This window comes from Cynocephalus volans, chromosome 11 (assembly GCF_027409185.1).
Source record: "Cynocephalus volans isolate mCynVol1 chromosome 11, mCynVol1.pri, whole genome shotgun sequence".
Classification (NCBI taxonomy): Eukaryota; Metazoa; Chordata; class Mammalia; order Dermoptera; family Cynocephalidae; genus Cynocephalus; species Cynocephalus volans.
Genome location: NC_084470.1, coordinates 116,432,963 through 116,451,607, shown reverse-complemented (window position 1 = coordinate 116,451,607; position 18,645 = coordinate 116,432,963).

Sequence of the window (18,645 nt, the reverse complement as noted above, 5' to 3'; positions counted from 1 at the left end):
AACCTTGCCACTCTCCATCCAGAAATGGTGTCCATTTCTCTTTTCCTGAATCTGAGCAGGCTGTGACTGATCCAACCAATAGAGAAAACAGCAGAAGTGGTGCTGTATGACTTCTGAGGCTAGGCCATGTAAAGCATACAGTTTCTTGCTTTCTCTCTCTCTCTCTCTCACTCTCTCTCTCCACACGCCCCACCCCCCACCTCACCCCTGGTCACATATCCAGCCACCATGAAGTGAGGAAGCTGGGTCACATGCAGAGATCCCATGTTGAGTGTTCTAGCCCTCGGCCCTAGCTAAGGTCTCAGCCAACAGCCAGCATCAACTACCACACATGTGAGTGGGAAGTCTTCAGTCTTCAAATGACTTCAGCTTGCAGCCTTCAAATCTTCCAGCCAAGACCCCAGACATTGTAGAGCAGATGAAACACTCCATTAAGATTTCTGAGCCATGAAATCCCGGAGCATAATAAATGGTTCTTTTATGTCAATAAGTTTTAGGGTAATTTATTGTGTATCCATAGTAACTGAATATCATCTTAATAATAATAGGCTTAATAATAACGAGGCATAATAGCTTTTCACATTCACTACCACTTAGTTCCTAAGGAGGACATATTGTAACTCTCCTAATTTTATAGAAAGGCAAAGTTCCTTGATTAAGAGACAGAGTTAGCAGATGGTAGAGCCTGCATTGAAACCAAAATCTTCTGCCTCAAATATTGTTTTCTTTCCACTATACCTCTTTCACTGGGTAACATTGCATTCTGATGAATAGAAAATGGGCTCGATTAGATGTGTGGTTTAGAAGGTGACTCTAGAGGCAGTGAGGCATGTTATATGCAGTGGTTCTGGGATCAAATTGCCTCTTGGGAGCTGTGTGACGTGGGCAAATTAAGACATGTGCCTGAGTTTCTTTGTTGGTAAAGAAGTTAGAACAATGCTTGGCATGTGTACTAGTCCATTTTCTGTTGCTTATAACAGAATACCTGAAATTGGGTAATTTATAAGGAAATGAAATTTATTTCTTATAGTTTTGGAGGCCAAGAAGTTCAAGATCCAGGGAACACATCTGGTGAGGTCTTTCTTCTTGGAAAGAACTCTACAGAGTCCTGTGGCAAGTAGGATATCATGGAGTGAGCATGACATGAGCTCCCTAACATGTCACTTACTCTCTTCATAAAGCCCTCATCGTCCCTCCTGTGACAACCACTGAACCATGAACTCATTACTCCATGAATAGACTAATCCATTCATGAGAGCATGGTCCTCATGATCTAATCACCTTTTAAGGCCCCTCCTTTCAGATACCATAGTCGAATTTCCCATCCTCTTAATGATGGTATAATGGGAATCAAGCTTCAATGAGTTTTGGGGGACATTCAATCCACAGCAGAACATCAGACATGCTCAATAAATGTTGATCATGATCATGAATTATGGAATCACTCTTAGACCCAGGAAAAAGAGCCCTAGTCCTGGGTCCCCCACTTTAGAAAGACCCACTCCAACCCATCTCCAGTCATACCCATACCCATAGGGCAAAAGTACATGGAGTCAAGAGGACATGAGCACCCAAGCCTGTTTCTTTCCCTCTAGAGCATGCTCTATGCATTCAGGATCCTGGAATTCCCTGCTCCAGGCCTTCTTCCATGGCACAAGTGGTTATCTTCCCTGGTCCTTCATCCTGAGAATAGACTGTGCTATTGGCATATTTTTCTTAGGCCTATGGTTGGCCAAAGCTTGGCTACTAGTACAAGGTGTGGATGAATCTTATACAAGCAATCCCAGAATTCTCACAACTGTGTGCAAGGTCTTTTCTTTTATGGGATGGAGCCAGGAATGGAAAAAGAAGGGGTCGTGTATTAGTCCATTTTTGTTGCTTATCACAAAGCACGGTGAACTGGGTGATTTATAAAGAAAATGAAATTTATTCCTTACAGTTTCTGAGGCTGGGAAGTCCAAAGTCCATCTGGTGGTGGCAACAGTGACCCAGGGGTCTCACATTGCAAGATGATGGAAGCAGAGAGAGCAGAAAGAGCAAGAGAGAAAGACTCTCCTCTTCTCTTAAAGCCCTCAGAACCATGCCCCTGACCACCATTTTTAATGCATTCACTACTGCACGGTCCTACAATCCAAGCACCTCTTCAAGGCTCCACCTTTCAATTCTTTTCAATTACCATAATAGGATTTCCCACCCTCTTAACAGTCACAGTGGGGGCTAAGTTTCTAGTACATAAAACATGGGAGACAATTCAAGCTTCAATAGTTTTGGGGAGACATAATTCAATCCAGTACAGGGCACAAACAATGGGCTGAAGACGTGGACTCAGTGCTGCCCATGCTATCATATTCCATCATGTAACTCTGAGGTCTCCAAACATGTGAAATTCGGATCTGGGCTTCTTTGTTGTTATGAGAGTATATCTATTAAGACAGAAGACCAGAATACATTCTTTTTAGCAAGTTTTTTAGCTTGATTTATAAGTTTTAAATATTTAGACATTTCATGTTTGGGTCTTCATTCATATTCTCACCCCAGGGCCTGCCAACTTTAGGATTCACAGGTTGATCAGAAAAGAGACAAAAGGCAGGGAGACCAGCTGGAGAGCCCTTGAGGCACTGTGGTGACAAAAGGGGAGCCAGATTAGTGGTTAGGAGCTTTAAAAGGAGAAACAGAAGTGAGAGACACTTCAGTAGCTGATGGAGTTTAGATGTGTTGTTCCCTCCAAAACTCATGTGGAAATTTGATCTCCAATGTGGCAGTGTTGGAAACTGATTGAGTCATGGGGGCGGATCCCTCATGAATGGATTAATGCTCTCCCTGGGGGAGGGGGGATTAATGAGTGAGTTCTCGCTCTATTAGTTCCCGTGAGAGCTGGTTGCTTAAAAAGACCCTGGCACCTTCTCTCTCTCTCTTGCTTCCTCTCGCCATGTGATCTGCTTGTACCTACTGGCCGCCTGCCACTTTCCACCATGAGTAGAAGTAGCCTGAGGCCCATGTCAGACGCAGCTGTCCCAGATTCGTAAGCCAAATAAACCTCTTTCCTTTATAAATTACCCAGTCTCAGGTATTTCTGTTATAGCAACACAAAACAGACTAAAACAGTAGCAGAAGTGGTAACCTCAGCTGTCAGTGGGATGAGGGGTTTGACGATGGCCTCAGTTACCTCTCAGACTTCTCTAGCTGGTTCTGTGGATATAGTAAAGGACAATAAGAAAAAATGCAGGTTTGTGGGGAGGAACATCACGAGTTTGGTTCTGTTTATGCTGCGTTTGAGGTATCAGTAGGCTATCCACATGGTGAGGACTATGGCTTCATATGTAGATTTGGAAAATGTTTAGACATGGAGTTGATGCCATCTCCAGGGTAGAAGGAGGCTGGGCAGAATTTCAGAGTAAGAAGAGCAGCAGATAGGCTATATATTTCAGGATAAGCCGAAGTAACAAGTAATGCCAAAATCTCAGAGTTTACAACATCCAGGGTCTATTTCTCACTCACATATGTGCACTGTGGGTCAGTTATGGCTCTGCCCACGTTCTCTCTCCAGGACCCAGGCAGGTGGAGGAACACAGCAGATGGAGGCGGCAGGTGGAGGAACACGGCAGATGGATGCAGCAGAGGGAACAGTCAGTGTGGCTGCTGTGGTCTGAATGTTTGTGTTCCCCCAGATTCGTATGTTGAATTCCTCACCCCCAAAGTGATAATATTAAGAGGTGGGGACTTTGGGGAGGTGATTAGGTCATAGGGCAGAGCCCTCATGAATGGGATAAGTGCCCTTACAAAAGAGGCCCAAGAGAAACCCCTCACCTATTCTACCATGTGAGGACACAGAAAGAAGGTGCTGTCTATGAGAAAGCAGGCCCTCGCCAGACACTGAATCTACCAGTGCCTTGGACTTCTAGCCTCCAGAACTCTGAGAAATAAGTTTTTGTTGTTTATAAGCCACCCAGTCTGTGATATTTTGTTATAGCAGTGAGAACAGACTAAGGCAGATAGTAAAAACACCTACTTTACTGAGTTAATGGGAAAGGGGTGGTTAATGGCTATAAAGCAATTAGAAACTGCTTGATAAAAATTTTCTGTTTTCCCTTCTGGCTATAAGTTATGAGTTGTATTGGGTGTATTAGATCACAGAGGAGATCAGAATATGCCACCCAAAAATGTGACAATCTGGCATAAGAATTATTTTGAGCTAAAGGCAGTTGAGAAAAAACAGACACAGGACAAGCTCTCTGCTCTCCCCTATCTGCCTTAAAGTAGAACATAAATCCTCCATGTGAAAGTATCCCCCCCGCCGTGCCACTTTCTGTACTAGGAAGCAGAGAACAACCTTATCACCAGAGATGAGATGGCACTGAAAATCACTTACATAAACAAACCTTACTAAATAACTCTTATCTATCACTAGTGTCCCTCATATGTTTACCTTTCCACAACCTACCACCCCTAAAATGTACAGAAACCTCTTTCCTTTGTCTTGTCACTTCTCTACAAATGTATTATCCTTTGTTTGAATGGTATAAAAGCTCAGTGCCTAGCTGCTTCTTTCATTTTTTTTTCTCTTCTTTATAAAGACTTCCCATGCCATGTAATACCTAACTTTAAATAAAATTTATATGCTTTTCTCCTGTTAAACTGCCTTTTGTCAGTTTATTTTGCAGGCCCAGCCACTGAATATTAGAGGGTAAAGAAAATTTTTTCTTCCAGTACACTCATTTCTTGGGTTTATAGAAAGATTTTTCCCAGTACTTGGAACTTGGTAGATGATAAATAAGTGCTTACAGACTGGATTAATACTTTCTTTCATCTCTATGCATTTGTATATTTATTGCCCCCATTTAGAACACTGTCACCTTAATCCCTTTCTCCCCCCCAAAATAACCTGGTTAACTACTGTTAATTATCTTAAAAGCAGATCCACACCCCACTCCTCGTCTAGATGGCTCCAGTTATAGAACAGGGAAAGGAGAAGTGAGAAGGGTAACAGCACTTGTTTTTGTTGGGGAGGAATGTTCAAAAATAATCATTGCCTTTCTCTGGGACAAGTTGTACTTTCCTACACTAGGCATTGCCCTAGTAGGAGCTCTCTGCAGTAGCTCTTCCTTCACAGCAGTTTTCTGCCTGGGTCCCTTGGCTTTCCAGGGCACCCTTTGAGATCTGGGTAAAGGCATTCATACCCCTAAAGCTCTGCAGGGTGCAGCACACACCATAACAGGCCCCCTGGAGCCACACGTGGGCCAGCCAAGGAGCAAAGCAATGGAGTGTGTGGGGCTGAGCCCCTGATATGAGGTAGCACTGGGCAGCAGGAGGCCCCTCCTTTAAAATTGTTTTGTTCTACAGACCCTTGCAGTCTGGGCCTGTGATGGGAGGGGCAGCCCTGATAATGTTCAAAATGCCTTTAAAGTCATTCTTCCATTGTCTTGGACAATAGGTTCTGGCTTCTGTTCAGATGGCTGACTATTCCCCTCATTGTCTTAATAAATAGCTCCTAGCTTATGTTGAGATGCCTGATCATAGAAATTTACTCATCAAATTTGGCCACACCTTTTATGTTCTCTCTCAAACAGGCTTTCTCATATTTTCCAATATAGATAGCCTCAGAATTTTCCAGGTTTTTACGTTCTGCTTTTCTTTTGATTAACAAATCTGTCTTTCAGTAATTTCTCTCTTCTCACATTTTACTACAAGTGTTCAAGAGGAACCAGGCTGCACCTTTAACATTTTGCTTAAAATAGCTTTAGCTAAAGATCTAATTTCAACATTGTCAAGATTTACCTTCCACAAAACACTAGGATGAGAACAAAACTCAGCAACGTTCTTTCCCACTTTGTAACACGAAGCACCTTTCCTTCAGTTTCCAACAGCATTTTCATCTGAGACCTCATTAGAATGGCCTTTTCTGTCTATATTTCTATCAATATTCTGTTCGTGACCTCTTAGCTATTCTGTAAGAAGACTGAAGCTTGGGCCAAGCCTGTGGCGCACTCCGGAGAGTGCGGCACTGCGAGCGCAGAGACGCTCCCGCCGCGGGTTCGGATCCTATATGGGAATGGCCGGTGCACTCACTGGCTGAGTGCCGGTCACGAAACAGACAAAAAAAAAAAAAGAAGAAGACTAAAGCTTTTTCTATAGCTCTCCTCCTCTACTTCAGCAGAATCACCCTCAACAGTCTGTTCAAAGCAATGTACACTTTTTCTAGCATGCACCCCAACACTCTTCCACTCTCTACCCATTTACCCAGTTCCAAAGCCACTTCCACATTTTAGTTGTTTCTTACTGTAGCTTTCCCACTTTGCAGTACCAATTTTCTGTCTTAGTCCATTTGAGCTACTATAACAAAATACCATAAATTGGGTTGCTTATAAATAACAGAAATACAGTTCTGGAGACTAAGAAGTCCAAGATCAAGGCAGAATCAGTGTCTTGTTAGGACCTGCTTTCTGGCTTATAGAGGGTGCCTTCTCTCTGTGTCCTCACATAGTAAAAAGAGCAAGGTGTCTCTCTTAGGCCTCTTTCATAAGGATATTAATTCCATTCATGAGGGCTCCACCCTAATGACCTAATTAGTTCCCAAAGTCCTATCTTCTAATATCATCACCTTGGGGATTTTAATATATGAATTGGGGGTGGGGGGGCACACAAACATTTATACCATATTACTGCCATTTTACAGATGAGGAATGTGTCGTTTGGGTGGTTAACAACCTTCCCAAAGTTACACAGTTGGCTAGGGCCAAAGCCTGGGTTCCAATCCATTTCTTTTTTTTTTTTTTTTTCAAAAGATGACCGGTAAGGGGATCTTAAACCCTTGACTTGGTGTTGTCAGCCCAACGCTCAGCCAGTGAGCTAACCAGCCATCCCTATATAGGATCCGAACCCGCGGCCTTGGTGTTATCAGCACCACACTCTCCTGAGTGAGCCACGGGCTGGCCCTCCAATCCATTTCTAATTCTAACGTTCCATTTAACCATCTATCCTTAGCATTTAAGGACCTGTTCAAAGTGTGGAAGAACTGAGGCACAGAGTGAATAGAGTGAAGGCCAGAGAAAAAGGAGCTAGTTCACCTTAGATGGAAAAATTACCTTTCCAGTGACTCTTGGATGGAACAATGGACTCTCAAATTGTAGAAGAAATTGTGAGGTAATATGGGGTGGGAGGCAGTAGAGAATTTGTCTAGATGGAGAAATCATATCAGCCTTTGAGGCCCAACTGAGTAACCATCTTCTTTCCCCATCTTTCCTAATCTCCCAAGCAGGTTCAGACTCTAAGCCATGAAGAACTTTGCAACTGTCTTAAATAAAACACCATATTCTTCCTTCTATCATGTATGTTGCAAAATTATCTCCCTTTAGAGATTGTAAACTTCCTAATGACTGGGACAGTGTCTTATTCACCTTTATTTCCCAATGCTTTGCACTTAGTAACATCTCAATGTGTCTGTCCAGTTGACAATTGCTATCAGTCAAAGTTCATGTGCTGGAAATTTTATCTCCATCGTTAGAGTGTTAAGAGGGTGGGAAATCCAGCTATGGTATTTGAAAAGTGGGGCCTTTTAAGAGGTGATTAGATTGAGAGAACTATGCCCTAGTGAATAGAGCTATCCATTCATGGAGTAAGGAGTTGATGGTTTAATAGGTGGTCATGGGATTGATTCTGATGGCTTTGTAAGGAGTGTGAGTGAGCAGCTTAGCTCTCTTGCTCAGCACTTTCTTGCAGTGTGATACCCTGCATTGATATAGAGTCACCACCCACAAGAAGGCCCTCACCAGATGTGTTCCCTGGACTTTGGACTTCCCAACCTCTGAAACTGTAAGAAATGTTTCGTTTTTTTATAAATTACCCAGTTTCAGGTTTTCTGTTATAGGCAACAAAATGGACTAATAAAACAATTTTTCCTCAAAAAAGGCCCCCTGCAGGCAAGGAGAACTGCCTTTGATGGGAGAAAACTTCAATGGCTATATATTGAAGAGGGGTTAAGGAGGTCCTCCTGGGAGGGGTGTATCTGAGTGTAAATGGAGAGAAGGAAAGATTATTTCCAGCACATTAGGGGTTGTAGTTATTTGAAGAATCAAAGACCGTCTTCTCTGTCAACTCAAGGATGCTTCTTTGCATTTAAAAGAAATGTCATTTACTTACAAATTACAGTGTTTTAGATCAAATGAACCACTCCAGGACAGTTTCCTCTCCCCCAGATTAGCTAAGAAATCTTGAGGAAATTGACCAAGGATACAGAATGCTAAACCTGACCTGAGGCCTATTAAAATAAGGCTTCTGGTTTAATTATTCCTATTTCTGGAGTAGGAGGCAATTGGAATCCAGCGAAGAGGCAGGAGGAGGCTGGGCCAGGATTTTGCTTTTATTTATGTGGATTCTGGGTCTGGATGTAGCAGGCAGAGCACACAGGGCCCAGACAGTGTGGGGAAATTGTCGAGTGTAGAGGCTGCTTCCCAGGCCAGACCCAACCCAGACTCACGGGAGAATTGCGGTAAATTACTGAACCCCTTTGGCCCTCAGTTTCTCTATGCAATAGGGAAACCTATCCCTGCCCTTTATGGAAGGACTAGCCAGAGAATATTAACCTAGTGGCTACAATTTACAATTACAATTTACAATTTACAATTTATAAAGTGTTTTTGCATCCATTCTCTCATTTGATCTCCATAAAACCCTGGGAGGTGGGAATTATTATCATCTGCATTTTCAACAGAAACACCAGGGCTCAGAGAGGTTAAATTGCCCAAGTCACACAATGAATTAGTGATGGTGACATGCTGTTTCTAACTCCAAATCTCATTAGGCACTTTTCTGCCCTTTCTTGTAGATAGAACAATGATGCAAAGACATAGCTAATAATAACACACCCATAATACTTTCTGAGTGGCTGGCATGGCTGAAAGAGCTACCCGTGTGCTAGTTCATCTGATCTTCCCGACAGCCCAGTGAGGTAGCGACAGTCATTCTTCTCACTTTACAGATGAGGAAGCTGAAACACAGGGAAGCCAAGATCACATACCTGATAGGCAGTGGGGCGAGATTTGAATTAGGAAGATTGGTTTTAGAATATGTGTCCTCAAACCCTGGCAATTTGTTTGCTACTTCCCGTGGCAGAGCAGGAAGAAGCGGAGGTCCTAGTAGTTCCCTGTATTGTACTACTTAAAAGATGAAATGATGTCAATCTCACTCCTGACCCATCCTCACCCATAGACTTTTTCCTACTATCATCTTGCCAGAAATTCCACTATTGAAGGTCTGAACTAAGTTATTCGTTCTCCTCATTTAAATGCCCTCGCCCTGCCTGCTCCTCCCATGCCTGTGTGTGCATGAAGAGCACCCTCTGAACTTCTGGCAGCAAGTCCTCCGTGATCCCCACCCCCTCTCGCCTCCGCTCCTCCCTGCTTCACAAACTGTGTTTCAGACCCACCAAACCTGTGGACGTTCCCTGGAAGGGCCACCAACTTTCACATAACAGTGAGTCTTTAGGTTTCATTTTTTCTTCCTCGTTACCTGTTAAACACCTATTTTTTTAAAAGCCCTCTGCTGCTTGCCCAGTTTATTTTCAGTGCCCTTCCTCCATGCTCCCATAACAACCCAGGCATTTGCTTTACATAGGACACAACCGTTTGAGCAAGTAAACGGGAGCCACTTGGAAAAAAGGGTTGTTTTTGTTCATCTCTGTATTACCTAGTTTAGTGCCTGGTATTTAGTAGATATTTAATGAAGTTACCCTAGACCAATATTGTTTATCAACACTCTATTATAAACCAAATTATTAATCTCATTCTTTCATAATGGAAATAGCCTAATTATTTACATGATGCACTCATTGTAAACATTTTCAGTTACAAGAAAAGGTAAAAAAGAAAGTAAACATCACTAATAAGGTCACCACCAGACAACAGGTAAGGGGATCCTAACCCTTGACTTGGTGTTGTCGGCACCACACTCTCCCAAGTGAGCCACAGGCTGGCCCATTAGCTAGTTTTTTAAAATAGCAGCTGGCTGAGAAAGGATCACGGCTAAGGCATGTTCATTCAATAGGGCCAAGAGGGAAGGAGAGACCTGAATCACAGAGCACTTCCCTGGGAAAGCATCTGTGAGTTGAGCACTCACTGGCTATGTTCTAGATCTACAGGAGGAAGCATGAGGTCACTGGCTGATAGAGAGCAGCAGGCGAGACCGGATAGCAAACGCTATAGTACAAGAATGAAGGACAGATTTCTTTGCTGCCTTCGGAGAGCAGAACCAGGCACATGGTGAAAATTTGGAAGGAGTCATCCTTTGACTCAATTCAAACAACTTTCTCACCATCAGATCTACAAAAAGAATGCTACCTTCTGAGATAGTAAGCTGCCTGTCCCTGGAGGTGTTCAAGCAGCTGCTGAGAGATATCCATTCCTTTACTCAATTGGTCCATCAGTCATTCAATCAACATTTATTGAGCACCTGCTAATTTTCAAAATGATGTTCTAGGTCCTGGGGAACCAAAGTCAAATAAGGCCCAGTGGTCCTTTTCCTCAAGTGACCTCACCATGAGCAGGGTGTTGCCACAGCAGATGGGAGGGTAGACCAGATGACTTCCGATATAACTACAGTATCTAATGAGTCTGGCTCTAGTAAATTTCACAAATTCATTCCAGCTTGAGTGTAGGTAGAGGAGAGAAGGTGGAAAGGCTCCCTAGTATACCTTTCTATCTTCCCTGTCCAAGAGGGCTGATTGCTCCTCCTCTATGGGAGGAGATAAAGAATAGCTGCATTTCCAGCTAGTTTTAAGAAAATCTGCTTTCCAAGAGTATGTTTGTACAGGTTTTTATTTAAATTAAATTATGTTGCAAACTCAGCTCATGACCAAAGGATTCTTTATTTCATACAATACTCTGCAGTTGGGTTCATCAAAAATTGCAAGCTCCCTTTATTGAATTAGGCCACACCAAAAAAATAATTCTACTAACTTTGAGGAAGTCACCTATTTGAGAAATCAAGGCTGACATGTTTAACTCCCTGGACCTTCATTTGCTCAGCTTAACCCCTTCAAACAGGTATAGCATCTCCTCCCCATGTCCTTGCTGTGTGCTTAGGGTCTCCTTCCACCCCTACAGTTGACTTAGGACCTCTGCAGAGAGACATCCTCACAGGGCGTTCAGATGGTGATAGAGAGAAGACTTGTAGACCGGGCAAATCACAGGACTTTTGCCTGATGAGGACTTTAGGGCAGATGGTGTGGAACTCCCCATCATATGAGTGGAGAATATCAGGCACTTTGTCCACTGGCAATGACTCTGATCCAGCCCCCCTCCTGGAAACCCAAATGGCATACCCCATAGTGGTCCTCTTTGTCCAAATTGGCTGGTACTGCAGGTTCCACTCCAACCACACCTCAGGCTCAGCAGAATTCCTGGTCACAGATTCCCCTCCTTTTTCTTTTTTCCCCAGCCTTTCCTTGATTTCTACAAATTTTTATTTTATTGTTTTCTTTCATATTATTTTATTTTATTATTTTCTCTGAATGCAATTTTAATATTATCTTAAATAATTAGTGTGTATGTACCAATACACACTCACACACACAAGCAATAAGGGGTTTTCCTTTTGCTTTAAGGCAAGGAGGGTTTGGTCTTCAGAAGCTCAGTAGCTAGCAGGGAAAATGTTTGTATTTCATTCTAGGGAAGGTCACCTTCCTGTCCAGAAGAGAAATTGACTTCTCCTAATGCAGCAAAGAAAAAGCCAAAAAGAGAAATTAAAAATGGTGCTTTCCGGGAGTTTCAAGATGGCGGCGGCTGCTGCGGCTGGCGCGGAGTAGCTGAGGTGGAAAAGGTGGCCACTGGGACTCAGGCAGCCGGGAAACTTGTGGACCTTCCTCTCGCCATCTCTTAAGGGAGGACTGCTGCTGCTGGCCGGTCGTGGGGGCTCAACGCCACTTTGCCCCCGGCAGGAGAGGCTGCCTCATTTACAGGCAACAGCTTTGAAGTGTGGAGCAGGAAAAGAACTGATTCTTAGCTGCAAAAGCGAGTCTTGAAACGGGGAACACGGCGCCAGGGCTGCTGTGGATGCAGCCAGGATCCCGGAGGCTGGGGCCGCACTGAAGGCGGCCAGCTGCCCTATTCAGGATTCGAGGTTTCAGGCCGGCATTAAAGAAGATTCCTGGGAGCGCCCGAGCCGCGCCACGACTGAACAGCCCGAGGCGGCAGCGCGGAGAACACGGAAGGCGACAAACCAGAGACACAGAGAGTGCCCGACCTGGCACAACACTGTGAGTGATCCCTGGCACAGCTCTGTTCGGGGGGTGGATGCCCACGCGGCTCCCGCCTGCACCACCAGGCCACTCACCGCCCGGGGCTGCCTCCATTTTCCCAGGTGCGGGCAGCTACGCCCTGCTCAGCCATCACTGAGCCCATTTGCTTGGCCTGGCGCGGGGCTTTCCGGAGCCTGCGGACCAGCCTCCTCTCCCACTCCCTCGGCGGTTCTCTGGCAGGGCTGGGGGCGTGGGGCGTCCCAACCAGTGTTGGGAGGGCAAGGAAGTACGGGCTGGCCGACTGTCACTCCACCACACCCTGGAGTCCGGCCCCGGTAAACTTCCTGTTACTGGGAGGCAGATACCATCTCTGCGACCACCAGTTTGGAAAAAAGCCTAACGAATTTCTGGTTGGGAATAGTGTGGTAGGAGAGTTCCCAGGTCCGCTTGAACCTGCCGGAGAGCAGGCTGCAGGCGGGCACTAGACTCGGTTTATACCAGGGGGATACAAAGGTGAACAAGACCCGAGAAAGATCTACACAGTGCTACAAAGGCACCCAGAGAGACCGGTCGTCTGTGCCTAGCAGAAACCTGGTAGACTTCCTGGGCGAGGCAGTGCTGAGCAGGGTCTTGAAGGCCCAGCTGATAGACAGGGGTGCAGAAGACACACCCCAGCCCAGCACAGTGTGCACAGAGGGGGGAGACGTGCGGCCAGGGAGGCGGAGACTCGACAGAAACCACACACCCGGTGGGGTCGCCACTGCACGATCTAACAGCCTGGGCCAGAGCACACGGAACGGGGAGAAGTCCTGTACAGGAAGTGAAAGCTCAACAGAGATCACACACCCTGTGGTACGTGATCCACCAGCCCAGCAGAGTACAAGCTGACCAGAAAGGTGGATCCCCGGAGAAGCCCAAGACCCGAGGCAACCACACACACAAGACACTAGAGGCCAACTGAGCAGTCACGGCGGGAGCCATACTAAATTGGCAACTACAGCAACATCCTAGTTAGTCATTAGTCTCAAACCGGTGGACTGTGAAACCCCCTGCCACAATGAATAAACACCAAAAAAAAGACACCAGAAATACAAAAAATCAAGAAAGTACACCACCAAAAGTTAATAAATCTCATACTCTAGATCCTATAGAACAAGAAGCCCTTGAAATAACTGACAAGGAATTTCGAGTGATAATTCTAAGGAAACTGAATGAGATACAAGAAAACTCAGCTAGACATCATGATGAAATGAGGAAAAGTATACAGGATCTGAAAGAGGAAATATACAAGGAAATCAATGTCCTGAAAAAAAAATGTAGCAGAACTTGCTGAACTGAAGAAGTTATTCAGCGAAATAAAAAACACAACGGAGAGTTTAACCAGCAGGCTTGTCGAAGTTGAAGAGAGAACCTCTGAACTTGAAGATGGGCTGTTTGAAATAACACAAGCAGACAAAAAGAAAGAAAAAAGAATCAAGGACATGGAAGAAAATCTGAGAGAGATATCAGACAACCTCAAGCGCTCAAATATCCGAGTCATGGGTATTCCAGAAGGGGAGGAAAATGGAGATTCCATTGAAAACATATTCAACAAAATAGTGGCAGAAAACTTCCCAGGTATAGGAAAAATCACAGATCTTCAGATCCAGGAAGCTCAACGATCTCCAAACGTATTCAACCCAAAAAGGCCTTCTCCAAGACATGTCATAGTCAAATTGGCAAAACTCAGAGACAAAGAGAGAATCTTAAAAGCTGCAAGAGAGAAGCGTCAAATCACCTATAAGGGAGCCCCAATCAGGTTAACATCAGACTTTTCATCACAAACCCTAAAAGCTAGAAAGGAATGGGATGATATTTTCAAAATACTAAAAGACAAAGATTGCCAGCCAAGAATACTCTACCCTACAAGGCTATCCTTCCGAAATGAGGGGCAAGTAGTATATTTCTCAGACAAACAAAAACTGCGGGAGTTCACTACCACACGACCACCCTTACAAGAAATCCTCAAGGGAGTACTGGGTTTGGTTCCTGAAAAATAACTACCACTGCCATAAAAACCTAAGAAAAATCTAAACCCGCTAGTGCAATAAAAATGGCATTCATGAAGAGAAAACAAGCTAACAAAAACACTATCTACAACCCAAGGAACCAACAAACAAAGAAACCAAACAGTAAATCAGAAAGCAAGGAACAAAAGACACCTAAGACAACCAAACAACCAATAAAATGCTAGGAATAAATCAACACCTTTCAATAACAACTCTTAATGTTAAAGGCTTAAATTCCCCAATTAAAAGACACAGACTGGCTGACTGGATCAAAAAGCAGGACCCAACTATATGCTGCCTACAAGAGACCCACCTGACCCATAAAGATTCACATAGACTAAGAGTGAAAGGATGGAAAAAGATTTACCATGCAAACAGAAAAGAAAAACGAGCTGGAGTGGCTATTCTTATATCTGACAAAATAGACTTTAAACTAAAAACCATAAAAAGAGACAATGAGGGACACTACTTAATGATAAAAGGACTGATCCATCAAGAAGACATAACAATCATAAATATGTACGCACCCAATGTTGGAGCAGCCAGATTTATAAAACAAACTCCATTAGACCTAAAGAAGGAAATAGACACTAATACCATAATAGCAGGGGACCTGAACACTCCACTGTCAATATTAGACAGATCATCTAGGCAAAGAATCAGTAGAGAAACACAAGATCTAAACAAGACTCTAGACCAATTGGAATTGGCAGATATCTACAGAACATTCCACCCAACAACCTCAGAATATTCATTCTTCTCATCAGCACATGGATCATTCTCCAGGATAGATCACATATTAGGTCACAAATCAAGTCTCAATAAATTCAAAAAAATTGGAATTATCCCATGTATCTTCTCAGACCACAATGGATTAAAACTAGAAATTAATAACAAACAAAACTCTGGAAACTATACAAACACATGGAAATTAAACAGCATTCTACTTAATGACATATGGGTCCAAGAAGAAATCAAGCAGGAAATCAAAAAGTTTATTGAAACTAATGAAAACAATGATACATCATACCAAAACCTGTGGGATACTGCAAAAGCAGTATTGAGGGGAAAATTTATTGCATTAAATGCTCACTTCAGAAGAATAGAAAGATGGCAAGTGAACAACCTAACACTTCACCTTAAAGAACTAGAAAAACAAGAACAATCCAAACCTAAAGTTAGCAGACGGAAAGAAATCATTAAGATCAGAGCAGAACTGAATGAAATTGAAAACCAAAAAACAATTCAAAAGATCAACGAATCAAAAAGTTGGTTTTTTGAAAAGATAAATAAAATAGACAAACCATTAGCATGGCTAACAAAAAAAAGAAGAGAGAAGACTCAAATAACAAAAATTAGAAATGAAAAAGGCGATATTACAACTGATTCATCTAAAATACAAGGAATCATTCGAGACTACTATAAACAACTATACGCCAACAAATTTGAAAATCTGGAGGAAATGGATAAATTTCTGGACACACACAAGCTCCCAAAACTGAACCGTGAAGACGTAGAAAATTTGAACAGACCAATAACAATAAAGGAGATTGAAGCTGTTATCAGAAGGCTCCCAACAAAGAAAAGCCCAGGACCAGATGGATTCACAGCAGAATTTTACCAAACATTCAAAGAGGAATTGACACCGATTCTTTACAAACTATTCCAAAAGATTGAAACGGACGCAAATCTCCCAAACTCATTCTATGAAGCAAACATCATCCTGATACCAAAACCAGGTAAAGATATAACCAAAAAAGAAAACTACAGGCCGATATCCTTGATGAATATAGATGCAAAAATCCTCACTAAAATACTAGCAAACAGAATACAGCAACACATACGAAAAATTATTCATCACGATCAAGTGGGATTCATCCCAGGGATGCAAGGTTGGTTCAACATACGCAAATCAATAAATGTGATACACCATATTAATAAACTCAAACACAAGGACCATATGATCATCTCTATAGATGCTGAAAAAGCATTTGATAAAGTTCAGCACTCATTCATGACAAAGACCCTCTATAAGTTAGGTATAGAGGGAAAGTATCTCAACATAATTAAAGCCATATATGCCAAACCCACTGCCAATATCATCCTGAATGGGCAAAAGCTGAAAGCTTTTCCTTTAAGAACAGGAACTAGACAAGGATGCCCACTCTCACCACTCCTATTCAACATAGTGTTGGAAGTACTAGCCAGAGCAATCAGAGAAGAGAAGGAAATAAAGGGCATCCAGATTGGAAAAGATGAAGTCAAACTGTCCCTGTTTGCAGATGACATGATCCTATATATCGAACAGCCTAAAACCTCTACAAAAAAACTGTTGGAATTGATAAATGATTTCAGCACAGTAGCAGGATACAAAATCAACACACAAAAATCAGTAGCATTTCTTTTCTCCAATAGTGAACATGCAGAAGGAGAAATCAAAAAAGCCTGCCCATTTACAATAGCCACCAAAAAAATAAAATACTTAGGAATTGAGTTAACCAAGGAGGTGAAAAATCTCTATAATGAGAACTACAAACCACTGCTGAGAGAAATTAGAGAGGATACAAGAAGATGGAAAGATATTCCATGCTCTTGGATTGGAAGAATCAACATAGTGAAAATGTCCATACTACCCAAAGTGATATACAAATTCAATGCAATCCCCATCAAAATTCCAAGGACATTTTTCTCAGAAATGGAAAAAACTATTCAGACATTTATATGGAACAATAAAAGACCACGAATAGCCAAAGCAATGCTCAGCAAAAAAAATAAAGCTGGAGGCATAACACTACCTGACTTTAAGCTATACTACAAAGCTATAATAACCAAAACAGTATGGTACTGGCATAAAAACAGACACACTGACCAATGGAATAGAATAGAAAATCCAGAAATCAACCCACACACTTACTGCCATCTGATCTTTGACAAAGGCACCAAGCCTATTCACTGGGGAAGGGACTGCCTCTTCAGCAAGTGGTGCTGGGATAACTGGATATCGATATGCAGGAGAATGAAACTAGATCCATACCTCTCACCGTATACTAAAATCAACTCAAAATGGATTAAGGATTTAAATATACACCCTGAGACAATAAAACTTCTTAAAGAAAACATAGGAGAAACACTTCAGGAAATAGGACTGGGCACAGACTTCATGAATACGACCCCAAAAGCACGGGCAACCAAAGGAAAAATAAACAAATGGGATTATATCAAACTAAAAAGCTTCTGCACAGCAAAAGAAACAATTAAAAGAGTTAAAAGACAACCAACAGAGTGGGAGAAAATATTTGCAAAATATACATCAGACAAAGGATTAATATCCAGAATATATAAGGAACTCAAACAACTTTACAAGAAGAAAACAAGCAACCCAATTAAAAAATGGGCAAAAGAGCTAAGTAGGCATTTCTCTAAGGAAGATATCCAAATGGCCAACAGACATATGAAAAAATGCTCAACATCACTCAGCATCCGGGAAATGCAAATCAAAACCACACTGAGATACCATCTAACCCCAGTTAGGATGGCTAAAATCCAAAAGACTCTGAACGATAAATGCTGGCGAGGCTGCGGAGAAAAAGGAACTCTCATACATTGTTGGTGGGACTGCAAAATCAGCAGCCTCTATGGAAAATGGTATGGAGGTTCCTTAAACAATTGCAAATAGATCTACCATACGACCCAGCCATCCCACTGTTGGGAATATACCCAGAGGAATGGAAATCATCAAGTCGAAGGTATACCTGTTCCCCAATGTTCATCGCAGCACTCTTTACAATAGCCAAGAGTTGGAACCAGCCCAAATGCCCATCATCAGATGAGTGGATACGGAAAATGTGGTACATCTACACAATGGAATACTACTCAGCTATAAAAACGAATGAAATACTGCCATTTGCAACAACATGGATGGACCTTGAGAGAATTATATTAAGTGAAACAAGTCAGGCACAGAAAGAGAAATACCACATGTTCTCACTTATTGGAGGGAGCTAAAAATTAATATATAAATTCACACACACACACACACACACACACACACACACACACACAAACCGGGGGGGGGGAAGAAGATATAACAACCACAACTATTTGAAGTTGATACAACAAGCAAACAGAAAGGACATTATTGGGGGGGAGGGGGGGAGGGAGAAGGGAGGGAGGTTTTGGTGATGGGGAGCAATAATCAGCTACAATGTATATCGACAAAATAAAATTTAAAAAAAAAAAAAGAAAGAAAGAAAAAGCCAAAAAGTAAGTTGAATTGTTGACATTTAAAAAAGGGGGTGGGGGGTTGAACATATATATTCTTCTGTATGTCCATGGAAGCTCTAGCCAAAGCAGCTCAATGACTGCTGG